Consider the following 20498-nt stretch of genomic DNA (forward strand, 5'->3'; position numbering starts at 1 on the left):
ACAGATACACACAGGACACAAAACATATCCCATATTAGATAAATTTCCTCAACAGTTTCCTGATAAAACCCAGCTTGATTAATCCTAAACTAAATAAATTCTGATTTCAAATCTAAATTCCATCTATCTAAACCAAACAACTGTAGTAATTCAGGAAACCTGAGAATCGCCATTCAGAAGTTTTAAAGCTTTAATTGTCCTTCATCAAAAATGTCCTTACTAAAAAAGTGAAATACAATTCAATGACCTAAAGTGTATACCCATTACCATAAAGTTTCCATTCAAAAAGAAAGTAAACTAAACAAGAAAACAAGAAAACTTAGAGAATCAATTAAGTAACTAGTAATGTTAAGAAAATTTGTAACAGAGTTAGGGAACACAGTTCAGGGATGAAAATTCCAACAAGAATATCCTCATATAAATCAAAATTATGAAAAAAAAATAATAATAGTAATAATAATAACAATCCTTCAAAGCTCATTTTACAAGGAAAGTTCTTTAACTCTAAAATGAGAAATGTTAGAATTACCACAAAGCAAAGCCATTGTGCTAACTGGTGGTGATATGAAGTCTAAAGAAAGGCATACATGTGATGGTCAACACAGCAGAGTTTGACAAAATTTACAAAGGTTATACACAACAACAAAGACTTGCAGCACTAACTCAGTGTAAACAGAAAATGTGAATAAATGGCCCTTCTTTCTTTTAATTCACTACATAAAATCTGTTAATCCAAGGCAGTAGACAACATAATTTTAACTCTCTTTTTCAAAAAATGTTTGATTTTTCTGCTTATTCATCTTTGTTTCACAGTGAGTCTATTTCCTTCCCACATTGTTCTAATCTGTAGTAGTCCATCTTTGCTTCCCCTCAGTCTCTGATGCCAACACAAAAATTTCTAAAATGCTTGTTGAAGTCATCCTTCAAAAATGACATGAAAAGCAAGAAAGCAAGCTGCAACAATTCAAAGCAATGTTTGTGTGGTACTGAGAACGTTGCAGTATTTTCCTTCCCAGATACTGGGGGTGACAAAAAGAGTATGCTGAATCATTTTCTCAGGTTTTTCAGGTTTGTCAGATATTTCTCAACCTCTCCCACAGAGACTACTTCCTAGCCTTTGCATACGGTTGTGTAAATGTACCAAGGCCTCCACCATCCAAGAGTAATATGTGGGAAATTGCCTCAAGTTCATGAGCACTCATGAATGGTTTCTGTGGTTTTGAATAACTATGCCACGTGATTATTAGGGTACTCCCTGTCTCCCTGGACACTGTTTAGTTCCCTGAATGCGACTTCATTTTATTTATCTTCTACATATTTAGAACTAGTGGGAAAAAAAGAAATTAGAACTGTAGCACTAGAGGGCACTATAACCTCCGAGATAATGTTGGGCAAAATTTTCCTCTATAAGAAACATACAAACGTATTATAAAACCTTCCTCCAATTTTACTGCATTTGAACAGCCTACAGAAGTGGCCCAAGAGTAACTATCGGTGGTTTATTAAAAAAACCCCAAATTATTTCTCTTTCCTTTTTATATTAATATTCATATACGACTAACCAAATCCATGAGAGTGGATATTGGAAAATACATGAGACTTTTTTAGATGCAAAGAAACAATAAAAGAGGGAAAATGAACAAGGAAAGAAGAAAGCAGAAGGAAATTGAGGAAACCATAGTAGACAATTTTTTTTTTTTTTTCGGTGTGATATTTGATGTGAAATACCTAGTAAAATCTCCCTTTCTAATAAATTTGATTTTTGCTAGATAAAAATACAATAACCTGAACTGAACACATGTAAATATGAAACATACTAATAAAGAGTAAATTATTTTTTTCCTAGAAAATATACAGGGAATAACCTTAATATAGGAAAAGTAGCAATACAGAAAGAACAAAAATTACAACCAGAATCCCAAAGCACTCAAATAAGAGATTACTTTGAATAATAATAAAAAAGTATCATTGATATAGAATTGTTAATATTTCACTGAACAAAAAAGTGCAATTCCAAAGCACAATATGAAATCTACACATATATAGATTTGGATCTCTGGAATTAAATTTCTGATATTTATCTTATACCTAAGAAGATAAATAGTACACCTTTCCAGCTATGGACTGCATTTTTTTACATATACTGTTGTCCAGAATATACCATTCAATCAAACAGTGGTTCAGTATTTCATTCTGTTTTGGCAACCTGATTTTTTTTGTAGCCAGTATGACTTTCAAGAACCATTTACAGTCAGAATAGATAAATGTGAGGAGTTATACCTTCAGAGAATCATCGTCATATATTGGTTTGGGTTTGAAAGGGACCTTGAAGATCATCTAGTTCCAACACTTATGGACTTTTCCCATAAGTTCTCATACTCTTGTGACAAAGGTAGTCTCAAAATTATTTCCTAGAATAGAATATGAGCTAGAGAAAAAATATGATCAGACAAATCATCTTGCAAGGAAGCAGAAATACTGGAAGAAGCAGAAGAGCTAGCCGGGAGACAAAAACAAAAGCAAGAAACAAAACAAACCTTCAAACTGATTTTCAGGGTGGGATGGTGAAACAAACAGTTGGAAGCAAATTACTTTATAATAGACCGATAACATTTTGTTCTCCAGGGTGTTCATCCCATTCAGTTTCCACAGTAAAGTGAAGATGGCTCACCCAGAGCATTTTGAACAGCACCAGATATGAATGCTCCTGTTCAACTCTCTGGAGCAACCTTTCTTCACTGATTACAGTCAGGGCCTAAGGACATTGCCAAAGCACTTAATGATAGCCATTAAAATCTACAGCTGAAAGAAATATAACCTATCTTCTGAGATGGAACTTGTGAGGCAAAGAAGAAATAAGAAGGCACTGCATAGTGACAAATGTAGCTATTCATTAACTGTGACTGAAGAGGTCTGCAGGTGGTGTTGGAGGGAAATACACCTTTTCCCATTAGCAGGAGGTGCCCTGCTCAGAGATTTCATTACCTGGAGCAGGATCAGAACTAAATGGTTAGGATTACATAGTTTGACTATATAATTTATGGTTAATGGAACAAACAGCATCAGAAGCCAGTGAGCTTTGCAGAGATTGCAGTCTTCCACAGAAATCAGAAAATATGAAAGCAATTACTTAAAAGAATAAAATGCATTAAAATCTGTTAAGGAAATTTCAGGTTGTTACTAAACTATAAACATCTTCAGCTTCTGACAAATATCTAGCCAAAAAAAAGCAAACAACTTCCCAAAATTTGTCCACTTACAGTGCTATTTTGCCACTGATGGAGATGTGGATTCTCAATTCTTGAGCTTTCCCTGACTCACACACAAAAAAAAAAAAAAAAAAAAAAAATCAGCAAGTTTCAGAAATTAAAAATAAAAAAAAAGAAAAAAACCCACCAGATTTTTTGTCAGTAGTAGCTCAAACTAAACTTGTCAAGAGAGGATTCATTTTAAGCTTCCTTGGCAGTTCTATATTATAGGAAAACCAGTCCAGATAAAGTTCTGGGGAAAAAAAGAAAACAGGAAAAAAGCCTGAAGCTTTTACAAAATTTGTACAGAATTTGGCATTTAGCTAGAATATTTCATTTTTCAGCTCATTAATGAAAAAATGCTTTCCCCTAACATAAATACTTTCCTCCCGCCTCTCCAAATCCCATGATTTTTCTTAGAAATCTGCAATGAAAATCTTTCAACCCACACAACAGTGTTATTTTCTGCCTCGGTTTTTATTAGGGACATTTTTTCTGTTACCGCTGCTCCAATGTAACCGATATAATCTGTGTGAAGATCCCAGGGACAGATTACATCTGGTTTGTTAACCAGTCTAATAGACATCACATTTGGAATGGGATCAGCACCAAGGATGGCCAGATGTTTGCCATGTCCTTGCAGCTTCCTCTGCCAAGGGCAGGGCTCTGGAACAGGGGAGATTGGCACTTCTTTGAGCAGATTTAGTCACTGTGCAGCTGGGTTGACATCACAAGAAAGACTATCTAGGAGGGATGTTGTAACCATGACAGAGATAAAATTTTCTGCAAAGGTAGCAAATTTAACTCTTACAAGTAAGTTTTTTTCCAACATTATCTTAAGATGGACCATCTTTCCTCTATAACAGAGACTGCCTAGTGTGCTTTATGAAAGCATCATACACTGAACACTGTTAAGGAACTTAGTCTTTTATTTTTTACCTATATTTTAAAATTTTTTAACCATAAATTCTAGTTTTTGTAATACACAGCTGAGATTTGGTGCCCAGTTGTTCTAAGCACTAAATCTGTATAAATAAACCAGATCTTTGTTCCAAAGAACAATTACAAATCCTAATTAATCAAATACAATTTATTGTATTCCTCAGAAACATCAGCGTTTATCACCTTCAGCAGCTGGTTTGATGATGGAAATATTTTGAATTTTTTGACATAATGTATAGTATTGAGTTTTGGAGAGGTTTTTGTATGTTTTTTATAAAATTTCTATTTTTCTAGAAAAACATCTGCGCTAAAAGAAACACCATTTTTCAACATAGATCTATGGCTCAATGTATATCAACAAAGAGCTCATAAGTTTGACTACAACATTTCTTTAAGAAAAATAAAGGCAATAAAAAAAATCCTTTGGCATTTTAAGTTTGATAAACAAATGTGTAGTATCAGAGGCCAGAGGATCTATGATGGGTTTAATAAAAACAAATATTTTGTGTCATCTAGGATGTTTTCAGATGTTTGCTGAGAAGGGGTGTTACAGTTCTTAGAAAAAGAGTATGTAATTATGAGAGACAACTTTTCAAGTAATAATAACTTTCATGGAATTTAAAGGGAGAATTCATTTTCCTTTTTCTATTTTTCTCCCCAGTCTCCCCTAAAAAATGCAATCAGATTATTTTATTTGCTTCCATTCTTAGTTTGGAAAAAAACCAAACAAAAACAAAACCAGGAAAAATCCCCCACAACCAGTCAAACAAACCTAAAATGACAAAAAAGAAAGTAAATTAAATAGTAACTGAACTTTGGATGTTTGAGCTCTACAACTTAACATCTCACAGACTAAAACAATTCAGATTTGTATTCAACTTAACTCCATTTGATCAAAGTCTCCTCTGGGATGTTCAGCATTTCTGAACCTGCTAGTGAACACAAGCACATTCAGAGAGTCATGCTTTTCTTGATAGCTCACGGCAGAAATTAAAACTATAAAGACTCTTATTGGTCATACTGTTGTGAGAAAGGAGGTAAAGAACACAGGAAGCAAGAAATAATGAGGGACAAGGAGAGATAGGAAAGTAGGAGGGAAAGAGAGAGGAAATCTTTATGAAATATTAGTATTTCTGAGGTTATGAATCAAGCAAAATTATATAAACTCTTAATAAAGTTACTATCTTGAGAAGAATTTAGATTATAAGATATACATATATATGACATATATATATATATATATATCTCAATATATTAAAGCTGGTACACTCTTGCTTTTAATAAAGGATTTACCAGATCCCTCTCCTGATACTCAAAGGCTCACAGTATTTTCCATCATGGAAGCAACACAATGAAGAACTGTGGCCCCATGAAGCATTAGCTTCTTGACATCATCAGCACTATTGGAGTTGGAATGTAGCACTGTCAGGTCACAGAGGCTGCCATATATAATTACACAGGCTCACTACCACTGGAAGAAATGGAAAGTTGTGTTCCACTTTCCCTTCTGGTTTGTTGTTTGTTTTTGTTTTTTTTTTTTTTAAATAATGCAGCTAAGTTTTCTCTCAGAGTCTGTGGATTTGCTGTTTCCCCCACTTTTTCCACCAATTTGCTGAGTAAAACCCTTGCTCTTGAGAGTCCCAGATCTGTTAAATGCTCATTATATTTAATTTTGAGCACCTCTAATTTATGCCCATGAGCTGGACAACCATTAAGCACAGCAGCACATATCAGTGAGACACAGAGTAAGGACATGGTTCAGTTACACCTGAGAAAAATCAAGTCTGCATGTTCCAACACTATTCAGTGATATGAAACCAGGCATGCTCCATGGGTACATTTGGGACTGCACTTCTGACCCAAATGAAAAGGCTGATTTAGACCATGTGAACTCTCTTTTCTTCAGCTCAAAGGTAGAAGCTGCTCAGCTTTAATATATTTTCAAAGTACTTTCTTGAGAGTAAGGCTATATAAATTGTCATCAATCCTAGTAACTATTCCTTTGCCCTTTTAGTCATGTTGGCTTGCTTTTTCCCTTTTCTTTCTGCTGTATATGACCCAATCATAAAAATGTTACTAAATAGCAATTGATTTCCTAGTCTAACTAAACTATATCTTCAGTTTCTGTGACAAAGAATAACACTGGTGAATTATGCATTGAGTAGTACAGAAAACAGAGTACTCTCAAAAATCAGAACTAACAATCTTAGAAAACAGTTAAATAAGAAACTATTTTCTCCTGTTTTGGTTCTCTTTGAGCTATGGAAATTATAGCTGTTACCGGTATCATCAGGCTGTAGTTGACTTCAGAGAAAAGTATAATATTCAAATAGCTTTTTTTTAATCATAAAGCTGCAATTTAAGAAGCCCCAAAAATAGAGCCTTAACCATTTTTATTATTGCAACAGTAAGAAAATAAAAAAAACCTCAGACTCATACATGGAAGCACTTGCCTGGTTAATATTTACATAACCCCAACAGTGGAAGCAGAACTATACTAAGAATTAGCTATCTTTATATTTAGAAAAATTATAATATTTGAAATTACTTTTAAAATCCCCTACCTAGTTTATTATCTCTGCCTAACAAGGTTCTGTCTGCTCAGTAAACAAGGGGAACAATTATTCCTGCCATTGGGAGATGGTTGGCACAAAAATTTGAGTACAGCTGTTGAATGTTCTTTCATTTTCTATGGATTGTGAGCTGAAAATTTTTCAGTCTTCCTTCACTGATTATATTTCCTACATTATTCTCCAAATATGCCCACAGTTGATAAATAGCTTTCTGATATTTGTTTCCTGAAGCAGAATATTTTATTGGATATTTCATCAGTGTTGAGTAGAACAGGAGAATTACTTAATGAATTTAGCAAATAATTTCCTATAATGCAGGAAGATCTTTTGACCTTCTTGACCACTTCTAGTCAGACAGATCTTGGCTTTCAGGAATAACCCACAGTTGAATCACTGTGGAAGATATACAAAGGCTTTGGGATATTAGTGAAGAGATCATTGCATTAGTTTTTGGTTTGCAACTGACAGGGATCCCAGAGAGCTGATAACTTAAAACTTAAGGAATTGTTGCCAGCATTGATTAGAGATGTATGCCTCCTCGGTGAATTGGGATGTGATGCTGACCAGGGAAAGGTGATGTATTACTTGTTTCCAAGTAGTCTGAACAATGTATCAAATTTACATATAGCAGTATCCAGTCATTTGGGAAATAATTCTGGTTAAATGTTTGTTAACCAGAATATGATTATCTGCATGACTTAGCTGCCCCAGAGCTTTTGAGAGCTCCAAGCATCTGTTTTGTCTTTATTGTTTTTCAGCAGAACCTTATAAATGATTTACAAATCAACTCTTGCTTTGTCAGCCTGAGAGGCTAGCAAGACAGATAGGCCAGAGGTAGTTTGGTGTGACTGATTCAGCCAAGATTCATGATCGAGAAATGCCCTTCACTCTCTTCCCTGAATTAAATAGATTAGGGAATAAGTTGTAGCTGGGTCTCAAGCCAAAATAAAAGGTCAGCAAGAAAAATTTTGAATCTACTCTGAAAGATGTCAGAGGACTGGAGGACTGGATATCCCTTAGTCTTGCCTTCCTGATTCAGTTTCTTGGCCTAACATGAACATAATTATGACCCGTTTAAGAATATGGTTCATATTTCCAGGCTTATCTAGAAAGATCATAATTTATTCTGATTTTTAAAAAGCTTCTAAATTCTGTCGAAGGTTTAGGCAGCAAGATTCTCAGAGGCTGTTTATTTCTAAATAACCCCTTTAGCATAAAAAAAAGGTACCATGTTAGTGAATATGCTATTGAAAGTGGAGTTTTGAGATTTCAACATTATGAATATTGGATTGGGTTTATCAGCAACCAAAGAAATGCCTCTAAATTGCTATTGATTGTTTTCTATTTATCTAAAAGCCAGCATTTAAATAAATACAAGAGAAACATCTGGCAGAAAAATATTTCTCATGTTGTGTAATGTATTTAGTATAGCATGACTAAGTATAGAACCTGGGTATTTTCTGGGCTGACTTGTAAATTAAGAGAGAGAGAGAGAGAGAGATATTTTGGTGTAATGGAAGTAATTAAAATTGTAGAAACAACTTTGTAATGCATTTAAATGCATCTTTTTTTTTTCTACTTTTAATATTATGCTGATATCTTCCCCAAAGATGCCATATATATATAAAGTAATAGTTTAGAATTAAGTGCTCTGCTAAGACACAAGTAAAATCGCAGTAAAACTGACATTAGGATTTGTGCAATGCTAAAATACCTATTCCATTGCACATTATTACCTTCTATTGAGATAGGTATTTCATGTATGAAAGTATCTAGATGCTAAAGAAAGGATCTACTTTCAAGAGATAAGATTGATTTATCTCTTATTTTATTCTGGCTGATACCAGATTGAATACTCTCAGTACTATCATGAACAGAGCTTTATTTTGTAGTGAGTTTAGGAATATTTACTTCAATAGATCTTTCAAATTGTATCTTATTGCCTCCACTGTGCAAGTATTTTGTATATTAATTTAATTTTAATACTAATTCTTAGAATGACAAAATTAACACATAATGAAAGACAGATCAGGGTGGTGGGTTTACCTGGCCCTAAAATTAAGCACACACAAAGTCACTCACTCAATGCCCAACATACCCCTGCCTGGCTTGGGATGGGGTAAAGAAAATGAAAAGTAAAATTAAGAAAACCCAAGGGTTCAGATAAAGACTGTATACGAAGCAAGAAAAGAGGGAAAATCATTTGCAAAAGCAATCGTTCACCACTTCTCATAAGAAGACAAATGGGCAGTCAGCCTCCAAGCAACAGCCACTTTGTAAGGCAATTCCCCACCTCCTTCCCCTCTCCCTTATCCCAGCTTTCCAGGCTTTCTTGCCTCCACCCCTCCACTCTCTAGGCAGGGGTGGGGTCCCTGTGTGCAGAATCAGAAAAAGAAAGCACAGAGTCTGTGTAAGGACTGTTCACTAATAACCAAGGCTGTGGGGTGATATCAGCAGTGCTTTAGTCATAAATGCAAAGCACAGCACCATATGGGTTGCTGTGAAGAGTGTTAACCCAGCCAGACCCAGCACAATCAGTTCAATGCTACTTAAGTGTCAACACTATAAATGTGTAAAACATGTGACTACTGCTTGGACATTTTAGGTATTTTCTTCACACTTTGGCACAGGGGTAGAATCATGACATATGACAATGTTAATGTGCTAGGTGCAATTAATGCTGACAAAAGTGATGTTACCAGACAAAATAAAGAGATAGCTTAAAGTAAAAGACAAAATCAATTGCATTCACGTAGAGTTTCTCAACTAATTTGAAATTAGAAAAGAAGTTTAATTATAGCATTCTTCCAAACAATAGTTTATCACTCTGAAGGAGATAAATTCTCATCACTCATTAATTCATTTAGAATTGAACTTTTTCCTTTGACATTATTGAATTTATATTATCTATCTGTCATGCTTGTTTGATATCAGACAAAAAATTAGAAAATATAAAACATCAAAGTGGATGTTTTCCATTCTAATCTTGTCAAGATCTTTTAATTAAGGAGAACTCATTTACCTATAATATGAATGGGAAAAATATTGGCTGAAATTTGTAATACCTAGAATTTTACTTTGATGTCAGTGCTTCTCATGTTATGAAAATCTCTCTCTTTAAAAAAAATCATTTTTATTTAGTGAGAAATTAAAGATCATTCTTTCTGTCATTTAAGAAGAGTGACTGCATACACACAACACAAACACACCCACAAAGCCAAAGTTTTTAATCCAATTAAGTTTTCTATGCTTTTTAGATTCTGTATTCATCTTTGTTTTTAAAAGAACAAGAAATTTAACCAGAACTTCTTAAAAGGAATATTAACACTTGCCTTATCCTAAAGTTACACTAGCAGAGCACATAGCAACAGAATGGAGAATAAGGTCCATAGGGAAAGCTATATCCATAGGGAATTAGCTTTGGTAGCTGTGTAAACAAGATAACTGTATTTCTCAGTTTAAAAGGAGGTAATAGTGAGTTTTTTTATGTAGACTGAATGAACAAGCCGAAATTTTTGTGCAAATTGTAGCCATGTAGCCACCGAAGCAGACTATATGGCAGAATTTTCAGGAGTTTCAGCAGAACTGTTTCAGCCTGTGAGCTCAGTGGCACACTGGCAGATGCACTGCCCTGGCTTTGTGTGCTATCCCACTGTTAGCACTGAGGAACACCTTCTAGGGCAGCCAGGGGACTAGCCTAATCCTTAGTTCTAGGCTTGTGAAATGCATTGGCTCAACTACCTGCACAAAACTCTCTGCGTCTTGCTTTCCTTGTGCTACACAGAAGTCAGGAGATTATCTGTGTGAACAACGCCTATTTGGTGTTTTTGGGCTAACCTACTGCTGCTTTTGGGTGATGACTTCTACACTACAATGCTCTTCCACTGAAGTCAGAACACCATATTCTAATACAGAGCTAGGAAGAAGTCAACTGAATATTATAAAAATTGTAAAGAGAAGAAGATTACTATAGTGATTTAGGAAAATGATGCACAGGCTTTAAATCCTTAAATTACAAACTATCTGGATCCTATAGCATTTCTACTATATGCTAACTATCCCTTAGGACTGTTTTTAATCCAGATAATTTCAGCAATCTACTTTAAACAGCTATGAAAACAGTCTTGGTGGAATGTAAAGCAGATGTGGAAATTTGTGTCTAGAATGAGAAGGATCCAGAATGTCTCTACTTATCTCCACTGCTGAAGCCAGGATATTAAAAAACTATGGTATAATTGGTTCCTCTATCTGGGACTATATACAACCTTTATATTAATCTTATAAATGAGAAAAAGAGTGAGGAATCTTCATAAAGTGGCTAAGGGAATGCGATGTGAAGAATCGTTTTACACAAATGGATGAAAAAGTATTGAAGGAGGTTTCTTCACTCTTCTTCCTTAGGCTCTTCAAAATGTACTCTTTCCTCACACAGAAATTATTAACTGCCATTGGCCTTACCAGGAGTTATTACAGTGACTAGCAGAGTCAGGAGTTTCATAATACAGTTTGGGTAATCCTGTAGCAGTTTTTGTGCATAACAAAATAAACATATATTTAAAGGGTGTGCATAATACCATTCTATGTCTTCTCAGTTTCTTTCCTACAGTAATGAGCTACTAATATTTCTTTTTAATGTGAATAGAACTCTTTTGACTCGGAGGAAAAATCGTCTCTACAAATATTGTATGCACAAACAATAGATGTGATTGTCTTAAGAAAAAAATCTTTAATGTAAATTACAATTTTTGTTGTTAATTTCTTGCTAATTTGCCATGCACCTTGTTAATGTTCAGCAAGCTTATTAATCTGTAATTTTTAGGATCACCAGAATTACCTTTGAGTTATGATTCTCAGCAGTTACCATTAGACATTTTGCCATAGATTGTTTCAAAAATATTTTAGATATTTTCTTTTAAAATTTGTCACTTCTTTTGTGACATCCATCTGAAGGTTTGGAGTCCATCCCTTCTTGTCTCCTTTTCTTCTGCATGAAAGGAACAAAATAAACATTTTGCTTTCTTTGAAAACAACAAAATGGACAAAGACAGAAAAAATATGGTCCAAAATCAAGATGCTTTCTTCCTTTTAGTTATAGTTAATAAATGCAAAAAACAGTGGTCTAAAAGCAACACAGAGAAGATTTCTGGTGATTGAATTTCTAAGAATGCAAATCTTAATGACTCAAAGAAACAGGTAAGAAAATAAGATAAATGGAATGTCGTAGGGGATCTTGAGTAGATCAAGGGTCTCTTAAAGGATATGGAATGTGAAGAGAGTGAATAATGAATCATGTTTTTCCTAATGAAGTAAAACATTGCATCTGGCAGTTTCTCAAGCAAATAGAAATGCACAAGAGTAGGGTCACTAGAAAAGATAGGAAGGGAGATATTACCAAATCCATGTATTGAATCAGGTAGAAATGAGGTGGAGAATCACCAGTGCTTTCCATCTTTGATCACCTCCTAGATCCCTGCCTCCGTAAGACTTTGAAGCAGAAAGAACATCCATAACTGAAATCTCTGTTCTGCTGCTGAAAGACTGAAGACTGTACTTTTTATGATCACATATACAATTGAAAATAATTTTGGCAATTTGCCAAAAGGAGTCCTTCCCTACTAGATCCCACTTTGCTTCAAACCCAAAGTACAACATGACCAACTACCTCCCCAATCTTGAAAAAATTATTACATTTTTTAAAAAATATAAATTGAGTTGTTTGTTTTGAGTTGGAGATTTTTTTCCCCCCTCATTTTGAACTTTCTGACTTTTACAAGAGCTTCAGAATAGTATGAAAGGACTGCTCTCACAGTATTCCTAATGTAGAACTCATGTCCCAGTTCTTCTGAATCAAAGGATGATCTAGAAATCTAGAATTCCACTGTATGAGATGATCTTTCAACTTTTTAAAAATTCCTTCATAAGGAATCTAGATCTTATCTAGATATTTTTAGAATTTATCACTTTATGTAGTCAATCTATTTTTTAATGTGAGTCAAATGACTTCTGAACAAAAGATGAATGAGTAAATTCACCTCCTTTTATTTAAAACTGTCATTGAATTTAGTATGTTTTGAGCCAAGAAATTATAGACTATTTTTTATCTGTTAAAAGAATGAAACATACTAGATATGTTAATTCATGAATGACAATCCAGATGTGATGTAAAACAAAATAGAGCCCTAGTCTCTATAATTCTCTTGCATATGTACATGATGACTAATTTCTTTTTATCTGCATATATTTCCACACCAGACTGAAAAAAACCCACCCAACCAAAAAAAACCAAAACAAAACAAACCACACTTTGTTTAAATAGATTGTGGTTGTAGAAAAAGGTTGAGCTTAAGCCTTGTTTTCTTTGTAAACTTAAAAGTTCATGACTGGCTAACATTTCTCTCTTTACCCTTTGGAAGTGTAGACCTTTAAGAGACTCCAACTCAGAGTAAAAAGCAGTTTAAAATACTGTTATAGTTACAGCCTGGATTACCAAGCAAAAGTTTTACTGGGTAGTTTTACTAGGGTTGGTATCTTTGAAACAGTTCCTTAGTGCCATCAGAAGAGAGTCTGGTGGTTTCCTGAAACACTATCACTCCACCTGATTTCTGTCTTTGCTCTGACTGATTTCTAAATGCCTGAATGACACCAAAGTATTTGCTACTACTCTATAGCATTCATCTCATCATCTCATCTAGATTAAGCCTCTTTACAGGACAAATTTTTAGAAATGTGTCTAAAAATAAGGAGGTCTGACTTTAAAAACATTGTAGTGCAAGATATGAACCTGGACCCTCTCTTTGAGATAACAGGAATAAGGAATCAGAAAATATATACAGGCTATGAGAACTAGTGACAAGGAGGATAATTTTATCAGTCATCAAGAGGGATGGGGGAACTAAGCAGCAAAAAAATTTCAATTCCCAAGCACAGTTTTCATATTGTGAGTTTAAAAGGTCAGTTCTGAATATTCTACATGAATCCCTTTTAATAAATGAGTTTTCTTGGTTTTTCTCATCTACTGATTTCAAAACAATATAAAAAAATACCATTTTGTGTGGACCATTTTAGTCTGACATTCTGACATTTAATATTGGCATTTGAATTTTTTGCATTTTTATCCTAAATAATTTAAATCCAAATTGTAAATGAAACACCAGAACTAGAAATACAATAAAGAAATTGATTCCAATTGCATAATATATATGCACATTTTATTTTTTTTTATAATTTCTAGTCACATTTCTCCTTCATGTGAGCAGGTAGCAACTAAGAAGAGAGGGTTCAATTAGAAGTAAATCACTGTCAAAGTGGTGGTAAAATTACTAAACTGAAAATCTGAGTTGTTTGCTGATTAACATGTCCAGTCTGGTATCCCTTTCTCTCAACTCTGATAAGGTTAAAGTGGTCAAAGTTCTTAAAGAGTGAATAGAAAAATCTCAAATTTTACCTCTGCCATCCTGAAGGTTAAAGTGTTTTAATGTATTTTAAAAATGTTTCTCTGTATTTTAGTTCAGCTGCATCTTGTCTATGAATTTCCAGAGGTCTTGGCACCAAATTAACTTGCTTGGGACCAATATCTGCAAGGACTGAACACCCTCTGCCAATTAGTAACTCTCTGGTTAGAAAAATATGTTGGTCATCTGCTGAAAATATTTTGACTGACATTTGGATGCTATCCTTATATTGAATGTCAAAAGTGTTTTGGAAAACTACATCATACAAGTCAATAAAAAAATCTTCTGAACTATAAGACCAGCACAAAAGAACTTGAACAGTAGACCACTGCACTGGCAGATATTCCTTTGTATGATCTGTGATATTGGACTGGATGCTTATGTCACTGGTAGATATGGCTTTGGCTTAGGGAGAATGCTTTCCAGCTGAGTAGTAAATTCAACTTCCCAGATGTCTTTATTAAAAGAAGGTTATACACATGCTGTGTTTTAGGCTGCTGGAAAATCTGGAAGTTGTTTTCCACACACACACACACACACACCTTGGGGGAAAAGCCATAGAAAGAAATGTTGTCAATTTTATAAACAAACACAAACCAAGCCTTCTGACTACATTCTGTACAAACATACAGGTGATGAGGTGTAATGTTCAGATTATTATGGTCAATATTAAAAATTCAGAAACAAGTAACATGATTTGCTATCCCTTCTCTCTCCTGGTGTGATGTTCATCCATCTTTGTACAAGTCATAGTCTCTTACACAAGTCAGCTATAAATACTGTTGGCAACTTGCCTTGCTGATAGTACTCAAATCCTTTTTTTTTCCACAATCACTGGACCTCAAAATTTGTTCCTTTAAAACATTATGGGTAGTTCTAATGCTATCTATATTATAGCTGCTTTAAATATTCTAACAGGTTATGCTCTAAAAAGTTATGTCAGATTAAATATTTTTGCCTTTGGATCCATTGTTCCCCTGTGCAAAAGACAGATCTATATAATTTCTGTTGAGCACTTCATAAATTGCTTCACTCCTAGGCAATACCAGTTAAAAACAATGCCTCTTACAAGATTAAGCCTATCCACTATCAATTAGAAAAGAACTTTTGCAAGGCTTAGTTAATTGAAAGTTTCCAAGCAGGATTACTCTGAGAACAATGATATATTTTCATTCTCAATTCTTATTAATTAGTCAGTCATAAAACAGTTCTTACTCACCATAAAATCTTTCAAGTTCAAGTTACTAGGAAAAAAATTCATTCAGCCCATTGTTTGTTCAAGTTTTGACCAGATAAAAATAGTATTTTTCTTACCAAGATGCATTCTTATTTTTAACATGTGTTCATATTAATTTTCATATCAGAAAGATCTGTTTGACTTGTTCTTTATCATCCTTTTACAAAAAATCCTCTTCTGTTAGCAGGCAATAAATTAGACTAAAGTATGTACATTTTCAGGTACAACTATTCTGGAGGAAAAAAAGTAGTATGGAGTGTCCTGCCAGTGGTGTATAAAATGTTGCTAAATTTTTGGTGTGTGAAGAAAAATTAAATGTATAAAGAAGCTGTGACCAAGAAAGGAGTGGAAATAATATAGAAATCATGTATCAGCTGGGTGACTAATAACTTGACCAGTACCACATGAGGCACAGGTGCAGACAATAGTACCATCCCAGTAAAAATAACCATGGAGATTCAAATACTCTACATTTTTTTTTCCAGTACTAGGTTTTTTCCAAAATAGACAACACCCCTGTTTTTTTCAATTGTGAATCTCACAAAAGGTCTTACATATGCTTCATTCGTCTGCTTACTTACCAATGTCTTTGAAAGATGGACAGATTGTTAAGAATTAACTGAAGAAATTAACTTTCTCCAGGGCATAATTTAGGGTTGCTGAACCTTTACAATTCAGCAAAATCACTTTGGCAGAGTATTTAGCACAGACTTCAGTTCACTCTCAGAAGAGTGACAGTATTGACACCTGCTCAGCCAGAAATATGCCTTACAGTCTGCTTCCCTTCTCCAGTACTGTCTCTGTGGTTAGGATTTCCATTAACTTGTTGAAATTAAGATAAACAATTCCCTTGAGGACAGATGGCATGTAAGCATGTTGAGAAAAGAACAAGAATGGCAACAAAGACTCCCAGGTTTCTTTGCCTAAGGGTTCGTTTTAACACCTTCACAGGGCTCCATTTTTCTGTCCCACCCTTCCCACTTTATTTTCCTCATTTATCCACCACTGAAGCAGACACCGAGTTCCATGAAGCATATGCTAGGAATATTCCACATGCCCTTTTTTATGGAATAGCTCTTTGTTTCCAGGACTCTCACATCTGTCCCAAGCTGAGTCATCATCCTTAGGCTGCACTTGCTGTGAAGGCACCTTGTAAATTATGTCAATAAAACTTTGCAACGGGATTCTCACAGCCCTCTCAAAAATGTGGCCTCCCTTTTTCTGAGATGGTAAGAAATCCATGAATTTCTGAGCTGTCAGCTACATTTTTCTGAGGTCTACAAATTGCAGATTAGGAAAGGTTGTGTAAAATGGCCTTTGTGCCCTTTTGATCTCAATCCACCTGGCTCCAGGATGTTTTCTCATGTGACTTAAAGGTTGTTACCAGTTAAGCCAGCTGGCAATGACTTCAAAGAGCTGATATTCTTTTCACTTTGTATTAGATCTGCAGAAATCTCTTGCCAAATTGGCCTCTATCCAGAGCCATGAAAATTCTTTGAAATGTACTTGAAAACCAAGTTTACCATCTAGAAAAGATAAAGCCATAATTGGAAAGGGTCCGATCTACAGACAATTCTGACAGGAGTTAGGCTTCTGTAACATGGCCATCAGGTAGTAAAGGGGAGGCATTGTAATAGCCCATGTGAGTTTCTTTTATGGGCACAGAGACAGTGAACTCTGTTTGTACCAAAGGCTTTGGATAGTCCTTTAACTCCTTTTGACAGGTACAGGATTCCAAAAGAAGATGACTCCTCTTTGAGCTGCTGTTTCAGTTGGTTCTGGAGTCTCGTACAGAGATGTTTCCATACTCTCCATGACTGCCATGCACACTGCTGAGAACAGTGATATTCTGTCCAGAATGATGTATAAAACTAGGGAAGACTGTGGACCAGAGACACAAGATGTGTGTTGAAGGAATGTGATTTATCTGTCAGTTACATCCACATAAGAAAAGATATTATTATATCATCAGTACAACTAGTACTGATAGTCCTAGTCAGTCTTTATATACAAGGAATAATTTTCTCATATCAAATTGTAATGTAAATATAAAATAGAAGAAGTATTATCAGGTTGTAGTCTCACAGTTTCCCAGTTTCTGGCACAGAGGCCACACATAAATACAGAGACTGGAAGCACTTTCCTGTCTGTAGATCAGAGCAAATACCTCCACTGTGTTCTGATTGCAAGCCAGCTGACTGTCAGAGGTCCCAACCCACTCTCCATACTCCGGTGTGTTGGCAGAAGCACTTGTTCAGTGTGTTCCAACATGCATTTTTTTGTTGCCTACATTTCATTCAGTAGAAAGGCTTATGTGTCCTGCTTGTGGGTCTGTTTCCTCTAACTATATATTTTGGTTTAATAGGAGCTATGTTCTCTCTCTCAATTATTCTGTATATGTTATGACATACATGTCATATATGTCATGACAGATTTGGTGTGAAAATATGTGACTTATCTGTGAAATACAGTAAAGCCTTTGTTTTTCAGCATGGCCCTTTTTTGAACTCTGGAATATAAACTCCCACTTTATTTAGATATTATTAATTCAGAAAATGTAGAGATGACCATTCAGATGGTATAAAGGGACATTATAAATTAATTAATCTAATTAATTAGTTATGTCCTTAATACTGAAACTTAATGGCCTGACAGCTTTTCTTCAACCTTTTTTCCTCTTTCTGTCTATCACCACAGGTGCTTTTTGAGTAGGGCTCATGCCATGTCTCCAGCCTTCTCGTGGGGATCATCACATACTCGGATTTAATTATTTTTATGCTGGTTGTCTTTGGCTGTGGGATGCCCTAAGCAGTAGGAAGCTGGTAGGAAGCAGCAGCTGAGCTCATTTCTGCTGCATGGCCTGCTGCAATGGTGGGCTGTTGGTTGCCTGGTTTTTGGCAGGATCATCTGATTTGTTTGGAAACAAACTCACTCCAACTGGAATCATTCAGGTATCTTGAACCCCATGGAAATGAGTCCTTAAAAAGGTGGTCCTGTTATTTCACAAGTTTGCAAATCCAGCTGATATAGATAAGAGCATTTTGAAGATGTTCTTCAGCTTCTACAAGGTACTTGAATTATAAAAAGTAATAAATGGGTTAAAGGTAAAAATGAGGACTAAACAAAATAAATCTGGGACACATGAAAGTGGAATAGAGGATGAAATAGTGTCGGGCTACAACCACACCACCTTACTGGGAAATATCAGGTAGTTAGAGAGTTTCTTCTTTTGGTTTTCTGAGGGTGATTGTCACCTCAGTCTTCCTCAATACTTTAATTATTAAATAGACGAAAATATGAAATCCAAATAAACACTGCAGGTCAGAGGTGGTGGGACTAAATTACAGTGGTGAGATGTGATCAAAGATAAAAATATGAAGTCTTTCTCACAGCTTCATATTAGGTCAGATAAAGGCTGGAAAGAGCTGGATCATCACTCATAGGAAGGGAAAAAAATACTGGTTTGTTTCTCACAAAGAAACAAACTGTCTCTGTCTGCCCACTGGAAATATTCAAAATTCAAAAAGCTAATATGATATGACGTGCTTTTAAGTGGATTAATAGACTTTCTTTAAAAGATTCAGTTGAAGAAATGTTAAAATACTTACTTCTTGGAGATCTTCATCATTAGATATTTTAAAATATATTTTAGAATATGAAAAAGACAAATTTCAGCACTACCAATGATTTTTCTACAAAAAATTATGAAATTCTATACTATGAAAATATATGTTTTACTTTTACAAAGGAATTAAACACATACATGGAATATGTTTTTATTTGCAAGACAGCTTAGTGGCATAAAATCTAAATTTTCCTAGATTTTAAATTATGGGAGTTATATGTTTTTTCACACCTTAAAAGGAGCATAAAATCTGTTTTCAGTGAAAAAATATTCTCTTGAATTGCTCACAAGGGCATTATCATGTGAAAGTCACATATTTTGATTATCTGTTCTAAATATCATTAGGGGGTTCATTTCTCCCTGCATGCCACAGGCAAACTCTAGGAAACATCTTGAGATCTTGAGTTAAGAAGAAATAAAGTATTTTATCACCTCTTGAAACTAACATACTCAAAGATGATCCAGTTAGAGCAGTGAACTAGTAAAGAGTAACAATGATGTCAGCCTTTATAAAGTGGAAAGAGGAAGACATAGATAAATTATTTTAGAAAAAAGAGCTGAAGAGAAAATAATGTGAGCACTTCTGCCTGCTAAACATCCTTAATGGATATATTATCTTGCGTTTTGAATTCGTGTATGTGGTAGTGACTGTTATTAATAATGCATCAGCAGTTACCCTTGAATAGATAAAAGAACGGTGCAGTTATGTATAATGCTAGGGGGTTTCAGTTTATTAGATAACTGTATAGCAAAATGCAGGCTTGAAATAGCTTCAAGTTCTTTTGCAATATTCTATTTTAAACACAATAATTTGCAGTTACTATCTTTTTTTTCTGCCGCAAAATATAGCAGCTGTCAATAAAATAGAAAAAGTGAGGGAAATAATAAAAAACAATTAAAATAAATAGTGCAAAGAATTCCACAGCAGTTAAGATAAAGGGGCTGTAAACAGGCTGAGCTAAACTTGTATAAAATATTTGTAAAATTAATCCAGCATTTTCCAAGAGCTGGTATTCCAATGCATAGGGTTCAGTAACAGCTGCACTGTATGGTTCTTAATAAGCTTTTAGCACTGCCTATGCCAGATGAATCCTTTCCTGTTTAATACGAAGTTAAGGCAAAGCTATTTGCTTTGTGGAATGAAAAGGAATCTGAAGAGTCCAGACAGAGAAATCCAATTTGATCTCCAGACAGCCCCTGTGCTATATGCCTTCCATTTTAATGTCTGACAGATCCTGTTCCTCCTTTCCCCTGGTGAAGAATCATTTGAAAGCTCAGTGTTATATTTTGAGGGGATTATTTTGATTGTACAAATCTTGCAATGCATGTACATACATTTATTAATACCTTTCTTCCTTCTTCCATTAATTCAGCTAAAATACAATTTCCAGGTTAATGAACTATAGGCTTATATAAATTCTG

This window comes from Poecile atricapillus, chromosome Z, assembly GCF_030490865.1.
Source record: "Poecile atricapillus isolate bPoeAtr1 chromosome Z, bPoeAtr1.hap1, whole genome shotgun sequence".
Classification (NCBI taxonomy): Eukaryota; Metazoa; Chordata; class Aves; order Passeriformes; family Paridae; genus Poecile; species Poecile atricapillus.